At 41.6% G+C, this 11814-nt stretch overlaps 1 pseudogene; it reads right to left on the bottom strand.

The window, feature by feature from the left end:
* Nucleotides 1-4698: 4698 nt before the first annotated feature.
* Nucleotides 4699-6691, bottom strand: LOC111971088 (patatin-like phospholipase domain-containing protein 4; annotated as a pseudogene).
* Between the last annotated feature and the right edge of the window lie 5123 nt (nucleotides 6692-11814).

Here is an 11814-nt window from a genome sequence, read left to right on the forward strand (position 1 = left end):
TTTGATTTCACCTTTATTTAACCAGGTAGGCCATTTGAGAACAAGTTCTCATTTACAACTGTGACCTGGCATTTTAACTGGGCTTGTGGGTAGAAGTGTAGAAGTGACCTGGATCTACTTTACGTGTGTGTGTGACCTCACTGGGTGATCTGTAATAACAGACATTTTAGTATTTGGCCTCTCAGGAACACAWCCAGTAAATTGCGTTGCCTACGCTTGCTCCCTGAGGGGTTTATGCAGATGCTGCTATTTGGACTAAAATGTATTTTAAAGCACTTTTTGACAAATGTATTTGTAAAAAAATAAAAAGGAAAAAAAAGAGCGCAATATGAATCAAATGTGATTGTTGAGGCCAGTCCTCATATATAAAGTAAAGAGTATATATAGATGAGAAACCTATAGCACATTGTACAGGAGAGGAGAGCAACTCGATGCACTGATTAGCACAAGMTCCACCTCAAGTTGGAGCATTTCTGGTCTTATTCTCCGGGGCACTACAATAACCCTGTGTTACCCTTGTAGGGTACCGATGGACATTTAATCACTGTTCATCATTTAGACTCTACAGGGATCTCTGTAAAAGGCATCTGCACATCCAAGAAGCAATGAAACTGAGTGGACAACCAACATGAAAAGACATGGTTGTATTAACAAATAGAGCTGTATTAAGATGTTCAGTAGAGCTGCCGTGTCTAATGCCAGCAGTCAGTACAGAGTCAGCCAGAGTCCCTGAGTCACACACGGCTCATCCCCCTGTGTCCACAGCCAGCAGTAAATCTTCATCACCCAGACTAGCTTTAAGCTTAGCTCTTCATTTGATCTCAGATTTCAGTGACATTTAGTTAATATGTATCTTATTCTCCCTTTAACTCCTATATCCAGCAGTCTATTTGTCACAGACTACCATTAGCAAATCTCTGAATATGAAGGAGTGCTCTCTCCCCTGTTTAGTCATTTATATGATGGATGCTGAATGCTGATTAATTTTTGCTCGTTCCCACACACCCACTATGCGTTGCATTTTATACCATGTGTTATTTTGTTACCACGTGTTAATTTGTTTCAACACATTTTTCTAATGTAAATGAATAATAATGATCTGATTTGTGTGGGGTACCAGCTACAACAGCACTACTGTTGCTACCAGTAACTACCAGCACCAACTACAGAACTACAGCCACGATCACTAGAACTGAGATTGATATTCTACTTGACTGGTATTCTGACAATGTGTATAAATCTAATTATTTTCCTCCATCCGTGGCCCTGTGATCACAGTGGCTGATCATTATTGGATCCGTCCACAACAGAGTTTGGCAGTGATAGAAGCCAGCTGTTTATCTCGTCTTTCACTCGGGMCTGCGTCCCAAATGGCACTCTATTCCCCACATAGTGCACCACTTTTGACCAGTGGCCAGGGCTCTGGTCAAAAGTAGTGCACTATTTAGAGTGCCATTTGGGATGCAACCCCCGTGTGTTGGCTTGGCCACTGGTCCATCACATCCAGCCCAGCCTCTCTGCCCCCGGACGCCAGAGAAGTGGAGCGCAGCACAGCGTTGCATGGACAGGCCTGCCAATGCACATGTGCACCTCAGAGATAGTGCACTAAATAGAGAATAGGGTGCCATATCTTAGACCTGGGCCCATACAGTTGAAGTCGGAAGTTTACATACACTTAGGTTGGAGTCATTAAAACTCGTTTATCAACCACTCCACAAATTTCTTGTTAACAAACTATAGTTTTGGCAAGTCGGTTAGGACATCTACTTTGTGCATGACACACATAATTTTTCCAACTGTTGTTTACAGACAGATTATTTCACTTATAATTCACTGTATCACAATTCCAGTGGGTCAGAAGTTTACATACACTAAGTTGACTGTGCCTTTAAACAGCTTGTAAAATTCCAGAACATGATGTCATGGCTTTAGAAGCTTCTGATAGGCTAATTGACATCATTTGAGTCAATTGGAGTACCTGTGGATGTATTTCAAGGCCTACCTTCAAACTCAGTATCTCTTTGCTTGACAGAAATCAGCCAAGACCTCAGAAAAAACAATGTAGACCTTCACAAGTCTGGTTCATCTTTGGGAGCAATTTCTAAACACCTGACGGAACCACGTTCATCTGTACAAACAATAGTACGCAAGTATATACACCATGGGACCACGCAGCCATCATACCGCTCAGGAAGGAGATGCGTTCTGTCTCCTAGAGATMAATGTACTTTGGTGTGAAAAGTGCAAATCAATCCCAGAACAACAGCAAAGGACCTTGTYAAGATGCTGGAGGAAACGGGTACAAAATTATCTATATCCACAGTAAAACAAGTCCTATATCGACATAACCTAAAAGGCCATTCAGCAAGGAAGAAGCCACTGCTCCAAAACCGCCATTAAAAAAGCCAGACTACGGTTTGCAACTGCACATGGCGACAAAGATCGTACTTTTTGGAGAAATATCCTCTGGTTCTGATGAATGCAAAAATAGAACTGTTTGGCCATAATGACCATCGTTATGTTTGGAGGAAAAGGGGGAGGCTTGCAAGCCGAGAACACCAAATCCCAAACCGTGAAGCATGGGGTTTGGCAGCATCATGTTGTGGGGGTGCTTGCTGCAGAAGGGACTGGTGCACTTCACAAAATAGATGGCATCATGAGGAAGGAAAAATTATGTGGATATATTGAAGTAACATCTCAAGACATCAGTCAGGAATGTTTAAAGCTTGGTCGTGAATGGGTCTTCCAAATGGACAATGACCCCAAGCATACTTCCAAAGTTGTGGCAAAATGGTATAAGGACAACAAAGTCAAGGTATTGGAGTGACCATCACAAAGCCGACCTCAATCCTATACAAAATTTGTGGGCAGAACTGAAAAAGCGTGTGCGAGCAAGAAGGTCTACAAACCTGACTCAGTTACACCAGCTCTGTCAGGAGGATTTGGCCAAAATTCACCCAACTTATTGTGGAAAGCTACCCGAAACGTTTGACCCAAGTTAAACAATTTAAAGGCAATGCTACCAAATACTAATTGAGTGTATGTACGCTTCTGACCCACTGGGAATGTGATGAAATAAATAAAAGCTGAAATAAATAGTTTTCTCTATTATTCTGACATTTCACATTCTTAAATTAAAGTGGTGATCCTAACTGACAAGGGGGAGGATGTTATTCTTGAACTGAATGTTTGTGTCACCTAGTGCAATACTTACCCCACTCAGGCTTATTTGAATGGTACAAGTGCAACAGCAATGTCTAGTAGGACATCTGATGATCATATTGCTTACTTAGCTTTTTCAAATGAATGTAGCTGCCGGACTCTTCAGGACCTCTCACCGTCGAGGGATTACGACATAAATGCAAGGGTTGCAATCATAATGCACAGCCTTTATCCAATAAACTGCACACACACGTAACTGTTTCCAAGTGTGTYCTTTTTAGACAGAGGAGAACATACTGCAGTGGAATAATGAAATGTGCAGATGCGTCTTTTAGTTGGGACGTTCCCTGTAGAATAGCCCCTCTGGTCTTCTAGTGTTATTTAGAGTTTTCCTCAGAGAGAGGATATTAAACCAGAAGCCAGGGAATCTATGTCCCCAGGTGTTAATTACAACTGTGGACAAAAATTTGGCTCATTATTAGCAACAGCAGGGAGGCTGGATAGCGGTAGGAAAACACCATGGTTACGTCACTTTAGTGTGTGGATGGTAAATCCTGTTTACTTACAGGACTGTGTGGCCTAGTTGGTGAGGTACAACTGATGTGCAATTCATTTGACACATTGATTGTGATACAACAGACATTTCTATGATATCACAAAAATGTTTACATAGTCATTGTGTGGTTTCTGATCAAGCTAAATCTCAGCTTTGCTGTACAGATCTGCACTTTGCCCTGATGCTGATGAGTGTGCAGTGCGAAACATTTATTTCATTTATGCTTTTATCAGTCACATTGGGTAAGTAGTTATGATAATTCAGCCTTGTGTTAATAGATACAGATATGGTTCTTTGTTTTGGGGTTAGATTATTTCAGCAATTGCTACTAGATTTGAAGGCAGTGAGTCATTTAAACAGCACATTTTGCCTTGGTATCCTCAGAAGATCCGGAAGGAGGTGTGTGTAGTGTGTGTGTGAGTTCAACCACTGGGGAAAAAATTATCTTGAACACAGTGCACGTCYATACCCTAGGACCTGGAGGAAATTAAATGGTTCCTCAGAAGGAGAGAAGAACGTGCAGAGTTCAAACAACCATTTCTATGGTAACATCAAAGGGGTACTCCATCCTTGTCCTGGAGGAGCTGAAGGACCTCCGCTAGGTTAGCGTGACTCCACTGCCCGTTATATTATGTACTTCTGTGAAGTGCCTTGCTGATTTCCCCACCGCCTGCCACTGCTGGCTCAGGGGTAATGGATCACTGCTGGAAATTGGTGAGGCGTGTTCAAAGACTGATTTTCCTCAAGGAAGTCCATCAAGCCCAGTTACCTCACATGGGAGATATAGTTACATGCTGATATTCCAACGTCTCCTCAGATTATAGAGTTGTTATTACTGTTGATTGTATGGGCTACAGTGGATTTGCAGTGAATGTGCAAAGAGCAAATMATACATTTTACTTACATTGTTGCATTTTTWTTTTWACAATCTATCACAAAATCGAAAYTAATGTGAATGCACCACATTTAAAAGTAGTAAAAACACTAAAAACAAAAAAATGCTCAATTGAAATACAACCCTACTAGATCCAGTTTTCTTTCTTCAGAAACATCACTGCATCGTCACGACCCTCTTTACAATACTGGTTCATCCTTTCCTCTAAAGGAGGGAATAAGGACTGGTTTTACCTGATGATGTTCTCCTTGGACAACTGAGGGATAAAAACCACACAAAACATMAACAAAAATGTCTGCAAAATCAAACCAATTTAAATACTGCTAAATAACTGTGTTCAGGCAGCCACTAAATTACAGTTCTGCATAATGCAAAATGATGTGCAAAACCATTCACTGAATGCTATACACACACACACACACACTTGTCTATGTGTACTGTCTGTATCCCTGTGAACATGTAATAACCATTACGTCCATGTTGGCCAGTTTGAGGGGGAGGTTCATGAGCCCTCTGTGTTTTGGTCAGATATCTTGGGGACCTGCGAAGGGGGAGACTGTGATGGTACTTCCCTCTGGCAGGTTGGGGAGACTATCTGTGAAGCGTGTTACAYTTTGTTTATAACTGAAAATCAATAAACTAACAAAAAGTAACAGTAAGCTCGTAATGGATAACATCCATGGGTTGAGTTTGAGATGCAGTTCAATTTATTACCTGTCCTTGCCATTCCACCGGTTTGATTCCTGCATAGACAGGCACAAAACTACTGGCCAAGAGTGCCTTAAATTAAAAGAAGCAAAGGCTAGGTCAGACCAAATCCTAAAATATGTAGTGAAAGAGATTTTGAAATGTTCCATGACCCACGCATATTGCAAGATATGAATTGCTCAGTCACTTGACTGGCTAAAACACAGAACTGACCCAGGGTATCAGGGGAAAACAATGGCCATGCTCCTCATAAACATTTACGACAACATTTTGTGTTAAAGCCAAGGTTTATAGTAAGATACAGTAATATAATCTGCTCAGGCTTGTGGCAGGCTACCTTTATGAGGTRCTCCCTGGAGGCTAAGCTGGATAGGATGGTGTTCTTGCCACTTTTTGAATGCGTTATAGAGATGTGAAGGCGATTGCCTGTGGGCATCGCCAGGCAGAAWCTCCTCGATGTCCTCCCTGGGGAGAACAAAGGGACAGATGCTTTTTTGTCATGTTTTTAATCATTAATTTAACAAAACTGTACYGCTCTATAATAAAGCATGCACTTATTACACAATCTGTTGGCTGTGTAATGCGTGCACTTAATGAAGACACAAATGCAACCATTGTTCAGTTCTATAGCCTTAGGTTTAATTTACTCCCACACATGAATAGCTCCATTTATTATAAAGAAGGTGTTACAAAATATATATTTTTTTACATAACACTCAGTTATCTAGGTGTTAAAGAAATACACAGAGTGTACAAAACATTAAGAGCACTTATTCTCATTCAACCCAACCAACTGGCTCTCTGTGTTTCTGCCTGTCTATGTGTGCATATGCATCTGAATATGACTGTTCTATACACTGAGTATACAACACAATAAGAACACCTGCTCTTTCCATGACACAAGACTGGCCAGGTGAATCCAGGTGAAAGCTAGGATCCCTTATTATGAAGGTGTTCCTAATCTTGGTATATTCAGTGTGTAGCTCTCTCCGAGTTAGTGACTACCTGAGGGTAAGCATGAAGTTATATCCAGGAGTCACAGCTCCAAGCCTCTGGCATCTTTGGCAAATCTGAAGGTAAATTCTTTGACAATGGATAATGACCAAATATATCAACCAGCAGTAGGCCTAAACACAACAAAAATGTACAAGGAATAGAATAATAGGATAATGATGATGAAGACCTTACTATCTTACCTGTAGTTTGTCTGGAGCAGTGACCATCACCGCAGCCACCAGAGCTCCAGCACATGCCCTGAGAGAGCCCAGCACCTTGTCTCCATGTCTCAGTATGGCTCCACATGCGCCCAGGTGGTATATACCCAGGAATCCACACGCAGCAAAAGAAAGGTTCACCACTGGCACTGTCATCTCTATAAAGAGAACCTAGATAACATTATTTATTGAATAAACGATGAGGTTAATTGACAAACATATCTACTGTAACTTCGCCAGTGAAATATTGTGTAAAAGCCTAATCAAATCCATATTAGCACAGTGGAATTTTGGAGCTAGATAAACCTGACAAGTAGTAGGCTAGGCTAAACAACATAGCTAGGCTTATTCACTCATTACAGAGGCAGTCGAACTAATACTGTAAACTACAACAAGTAAGTCCCTGCACGTTAATAACAAGCMTAGCATTCAAGGTTAATCTACACATACATTAAAAAAGCTTCCTTACTGTTTATGGTGGCATTACGGTTTTTAGAAATAATTGCAGTAAACTAAAACTGCTTGTTCTGCACTGCTTTACAAATATTGATGACAATGTAAAGAAGTGCTGGATTAGTGATGGGTCGTTCGCGAACGAGCCGGCTCTTGTAGGTGAACGTTGGGAGCCGGCTGGCATATCAGAAGAGCCGAATCTATTTATAAAGATATCAAAAAATTAAGATATGAATAATCAAATTATTTAAATGAATAGAATTAACTAATTCAAAGAACMAAAMAATAAATAATATAATATAGGCCTAAATGCTCAAGCGCACACATTCGTTCTGACTGTCTGCTCAGACTAACAGCCTCACCTGTTGTTCCAGTCAATCAGACACGCAGTGTCAACCAATGAACCAAAGATGCYTGAGGGAGGGCRGAGCCAACTCACTCACAGTCACACACTTAGCAGCCGAGGAGWGAGAGGAAGGACAGCTGTGAAAACAACAGCTGGAAAATGAGTCGGAAGCACAGTAGCATTTGGATGCATTTTAATAATGTAGACAATGTTAGAGCACAGTGTAGAATTTGCCAAAACAAAATCTCATATAAAGACGGTTCTACACACAACCTACACCGGCATATGCGAACTGTGCACCCAACTGTGAAGCTAGCTGTAGTGGAGCTTTGAGAAACTAGCGGGCCTGCTAGTGATAGTGGTGGAGCCAGCACCTCCACACGTGGAGTCAAGTACTCACTCAGTCAAGTAGGCCTACTCCGCGACCCACAGCAACGCAGTCTTCTATGGACCAGTTTATGCCAAAGTCTATGTCTGTAGCAAAACAAGGTCACATTGATATTGCATTGGCTAAAATGATTGCCACCAATTTCCAGCCATTTTCCATCGTGGAGGACAGAGGTTTTAGAAATTAAAGCAATAGTCTAAATCCAATGTACACAATTCCAAGCAGGAAACCCCTTTCAAAAATCACTTATTCCTCAACTGTATGAGAGCACACAGGCTTCAGTGTGGGAAAGAGTCCAAAAAGCTTCTGCAGTTTGCCTTACCACTCACTGCTGGACATCAAGGGTAACCACTTCTTACATGTCGGTTACATGTCACTTCATTGAAGATTTTTCGATGTCTAGCTGTCTTCTGGACTGCTTTGAGTTCAGCGACAGACACACCTCAGAGAACTTGGCAGAGAAACTGTTGAGAGTGGCCAGAGAATGGCAAGTATATGGAAAAGTGGTCTGTTGTGTTAGTGACAATGCAGCTAACATAACCAAAGTCATGAAAATTTTAAAATGTCTTGCCCACACAATCAACCTGATTGTAAGAGATGCTCTGAAGGTGATGAAGCCCACTGTGGACAAAGTGAAAGCAGCTGTGGAATACTTCCACAGGAGCACAGTAGGTCCTGAAAAACTAAAGTCTACACAACGCCAGATGGGGATGCCTGAGCTGAGGCCTAAACAAGACTGCACTACAAGGTGGAATTCAACATTTTATAAGTTGAAGCGGTTTCTTGAGTCAAAGGATGCCATCATCTCTACCCTGGCCATTGTCAAAGCACCTGTTGATGCTCTGATCCAAGAGGAATGGGAGGTGGTGGAGGAGGTGTGCAGAGTCCTGGAACCCTTTGAGCAGGTCACTGTGGAGATCAGCAGAGAGAGGTACAGTAAGTAGTTATTACTACATCATTATTTAATCCAGTATTATATATGTATATGAGCAGTAGATGAGAATGTAGTATCAGTAGACTAAAKATGAACCTGAACTAATAAGTTACTGTTCTCTCTTTTCAGCTATGTGACAGCCTCYAGAATGATACTCCTATGTAAGGGTCTGSYGTGAATCACAGCCAGCCGCCAGAGAGAAGCAAATGTAACCACAGGACATGTGACAGAGTTGATGGACACTCTATGTTCATCAATGGACATAAAGTTCCACAGAATGGAATATAATCATGTGCTATCAGAAACCGCTGCACAGGTTTAAGAAGTTAGCCTTCYGTGATGCCAGAGTGATTGATAAGGCTCTTCAAAGAATAACCTCAGCAGCAAGGAGGGACAGCCCCAGCAGTCAGCTGGCTCAGGCACCAGGGCAACAGGAAGAAGAGGGAGCAGATGGAGCAGAAGCACCAGAAGTAGTGCAACAAACGTCTGCTGTTTGGATGCTGTTTGACGAGAGAGCAACTGGGGATGCAGCACAAAGGAATCCCTCAGCAGATGCCATAATGGAGGTCCGATCCTATTTGGAGGAGCCCCTCCAAAGATCTGCAGACCCTCTGAGCTGGTGGAGGAACAAGGCCTCTTGTCTACCCACGGCTTACGAAAGTAATGACGGAGAATCTSCATAGGGGCCACATCCGTTCCCTCTGAGAGGGTCTTCTCGAAAACGAAACCGCATCAGCCCCTCGAAAGTGAGGCAGCTTGCATTTCTGAATGAAAAKCTCTCATAAWAGCAAAATATGGTCAGCATTGCTGTGTGCTGCTGGTTATAACATGGCAATAATGAAGAGAGAGAAAAGAGGGACCAGTTTAATGTTTTAACTGGGATGCTGCAGTTTTGCACATTGTTATTTATTTTTCTTTGATGTGGTGCAATATTCTATTATTATGTTGTTCAGATTGTATTCYTTTTGAATTGGTACATTTATATGCACTTTGTTTAAATACATTAAAAAAGTTATACTTTAAATGCACATGTGTAATAGCATCCTTCTTTTATACATTTATTTCAATTTGTGGGATGCTGCAGTTTRGCAAATTGTTATTTATTTTTCTTTGATATGGTGCAATATTCCATTATGCTGTTCAGATTGTATTKGTTTTGAACGGTTCGATTTACAAAACTATCTGTTGAAATACGGTGAAATTGACTAAGCCTGTAAGAAAACATTAGGATACATGGACTGGTTTGTATTTGTGCAATGTAATGTGAAATGTCTAATGAACAAATTATACTTTGACATCTARAGCAGCAGCTGAGCTACAATAATGCATATTTTTTCAGAGATGTCCCAGTATCTGCCAGCACGTGTTCCGGCTTCCCCATACTCAGGCAAACACGCTGCGGTCTTGGGCCCYTTGCGAGCCACGCATATACACCTTATGACTTTAAAAAGTTAAACACTCTTAAAACTCTAGCCCCACAGTGGACAAGTCATAATACCCATAAAACCTAGCAGTCAAAAACTGATTTTTTTCCATATGAACATTGTCTGTGTTTCATGTAGGCTTTCCCTGGGGTGACGTTTTGATAACTRTGTAAATCTCTCTGACAAGTTGACTTTTATCAATATATTCGGCTCTATTTACTCTCAGATTCGAAAAATGCTAATTAGCATCAAAGTAGACATCATGCAAGACTACAAATCCCTACAGGGTTTAGAACGCTGGCTAGACTAATTTATCTACCAATCTATACAATGGTAGCTCAAATGGGCTTATTGAGTGACTGTCAGTGACTGACATAAGAGGAAGAGTACTGATGCAGTATCAATTTTCGAAATTGCAACCYAGTGTATTCTACATTTCTAACTCCCAACAGTAAGTTGAGACCCCGACTGAGTTCCCACATTTAAAAAAAAAAGTATAATATATATTTGTCTAATGGTAAATCTCCCACTGGCTGGAGGAGCTTTGCTGGATGTGAGTTCCGGTCAGGTGTGTCAGTGGCTGAGACAGAGGGGAGCAGACAGGGTGAGGGAGACCTAGTCCCGTTTGTATTATTGGACTGACACCCAACGATACTGAACACAAATATAAACGCAACGTGCAACAATTTCAACGATTTTACTGAGTTACAGTTCATATTTGGAAATCAGTTAATTGAAATAAATTCATTAGGCCCTAATCTATGGATTTCACATGACTGGGCAGGGGTAGAGCTATGGGTGGGCCTGGGAGGGCATAGACCCACCCACTGGGGAGCCAGCCCTAGCCAATCAGAATGACCTCCCCCTTCCCAGACAATTCCGCAGGTGAAGAAGCTGGATGTGGAGGTCCTGGGCTGGCGTGGTCTGCCGTTGTGAGGCCGGTTGGACGTACTGCTAAATTCTTTAAAACGACGTTGGAGGCGGCTTATGGTGAATAAATTAACATTAAATTCTCTGGCAACAGCTCTGGTGGACATTCCTGCAGTCAGCATGTCAATTGCACGCTCCCTCAAAACTTGAAATATCTGTGGCATTGTGTTGTGTGACAAAACCGCACATTTTAGTGTGACRTTTATTGTCAACAGCACAAGGTGCACCTGTGTAATGATCAATCTGTTTAATCAGCTTCTTGATATGCCACACCTGCTAGGTGGATGGATTATTTTGCCAAAGGAGAAATGCTCCCTAACAGGGATGTTAACACATTTGTGCACAACATTTTAGAGAAATAKGCTTTTTGTGTGTATGGAACATTTCTGGTATCTTTTATTTCAGCTCATGAAACCAACGCTTTACATGTCGCATTTATATTTTGGTTCAGTATACTGTATATTATACACACTCTCACTAATTACAATGATGAGCCTCCAAACCTTTAGAGATGAAGCCCTGTATTATTAGTCTTTTGCCTGCTGTGACAAGTCATTTTGTATTATGAAGAATGAAGCCAGTGTCCCCCATTTAGAAGCATGGGGCATGTGTGGTTTAATTGTTGTGGCCTGACTAGATTGCAGTTTGATGGCTCAACTTCTTAAATGTGCCAGACAGGATCCTGCAGAAGGAGAACACATTGGACCGATTAATCATCTGTCCTGTCTGCTGCCCTGCCAACGATGCCCACATATGGAGCCTCCTGTAAGGTACATGTAAGGTAGTAGGATGGAGGACTCTGTT

The sequence above is a fragment of the Salvelinus sp. IW2-2015 genome, linkage group LG12, assembly GCF_002910315.2.
Source record: "Salvelinus sp. IW2-2015 linkage group LG12, ASM291031v2, whole genome shotgun sequence".
Lineage (NCBI taxonomy): Eukaryota > Metazoa > Chordata > Actinopteri > Salmoniformes > Salmonidae > Salvelinus > Salvelinus sp. IW2-2015.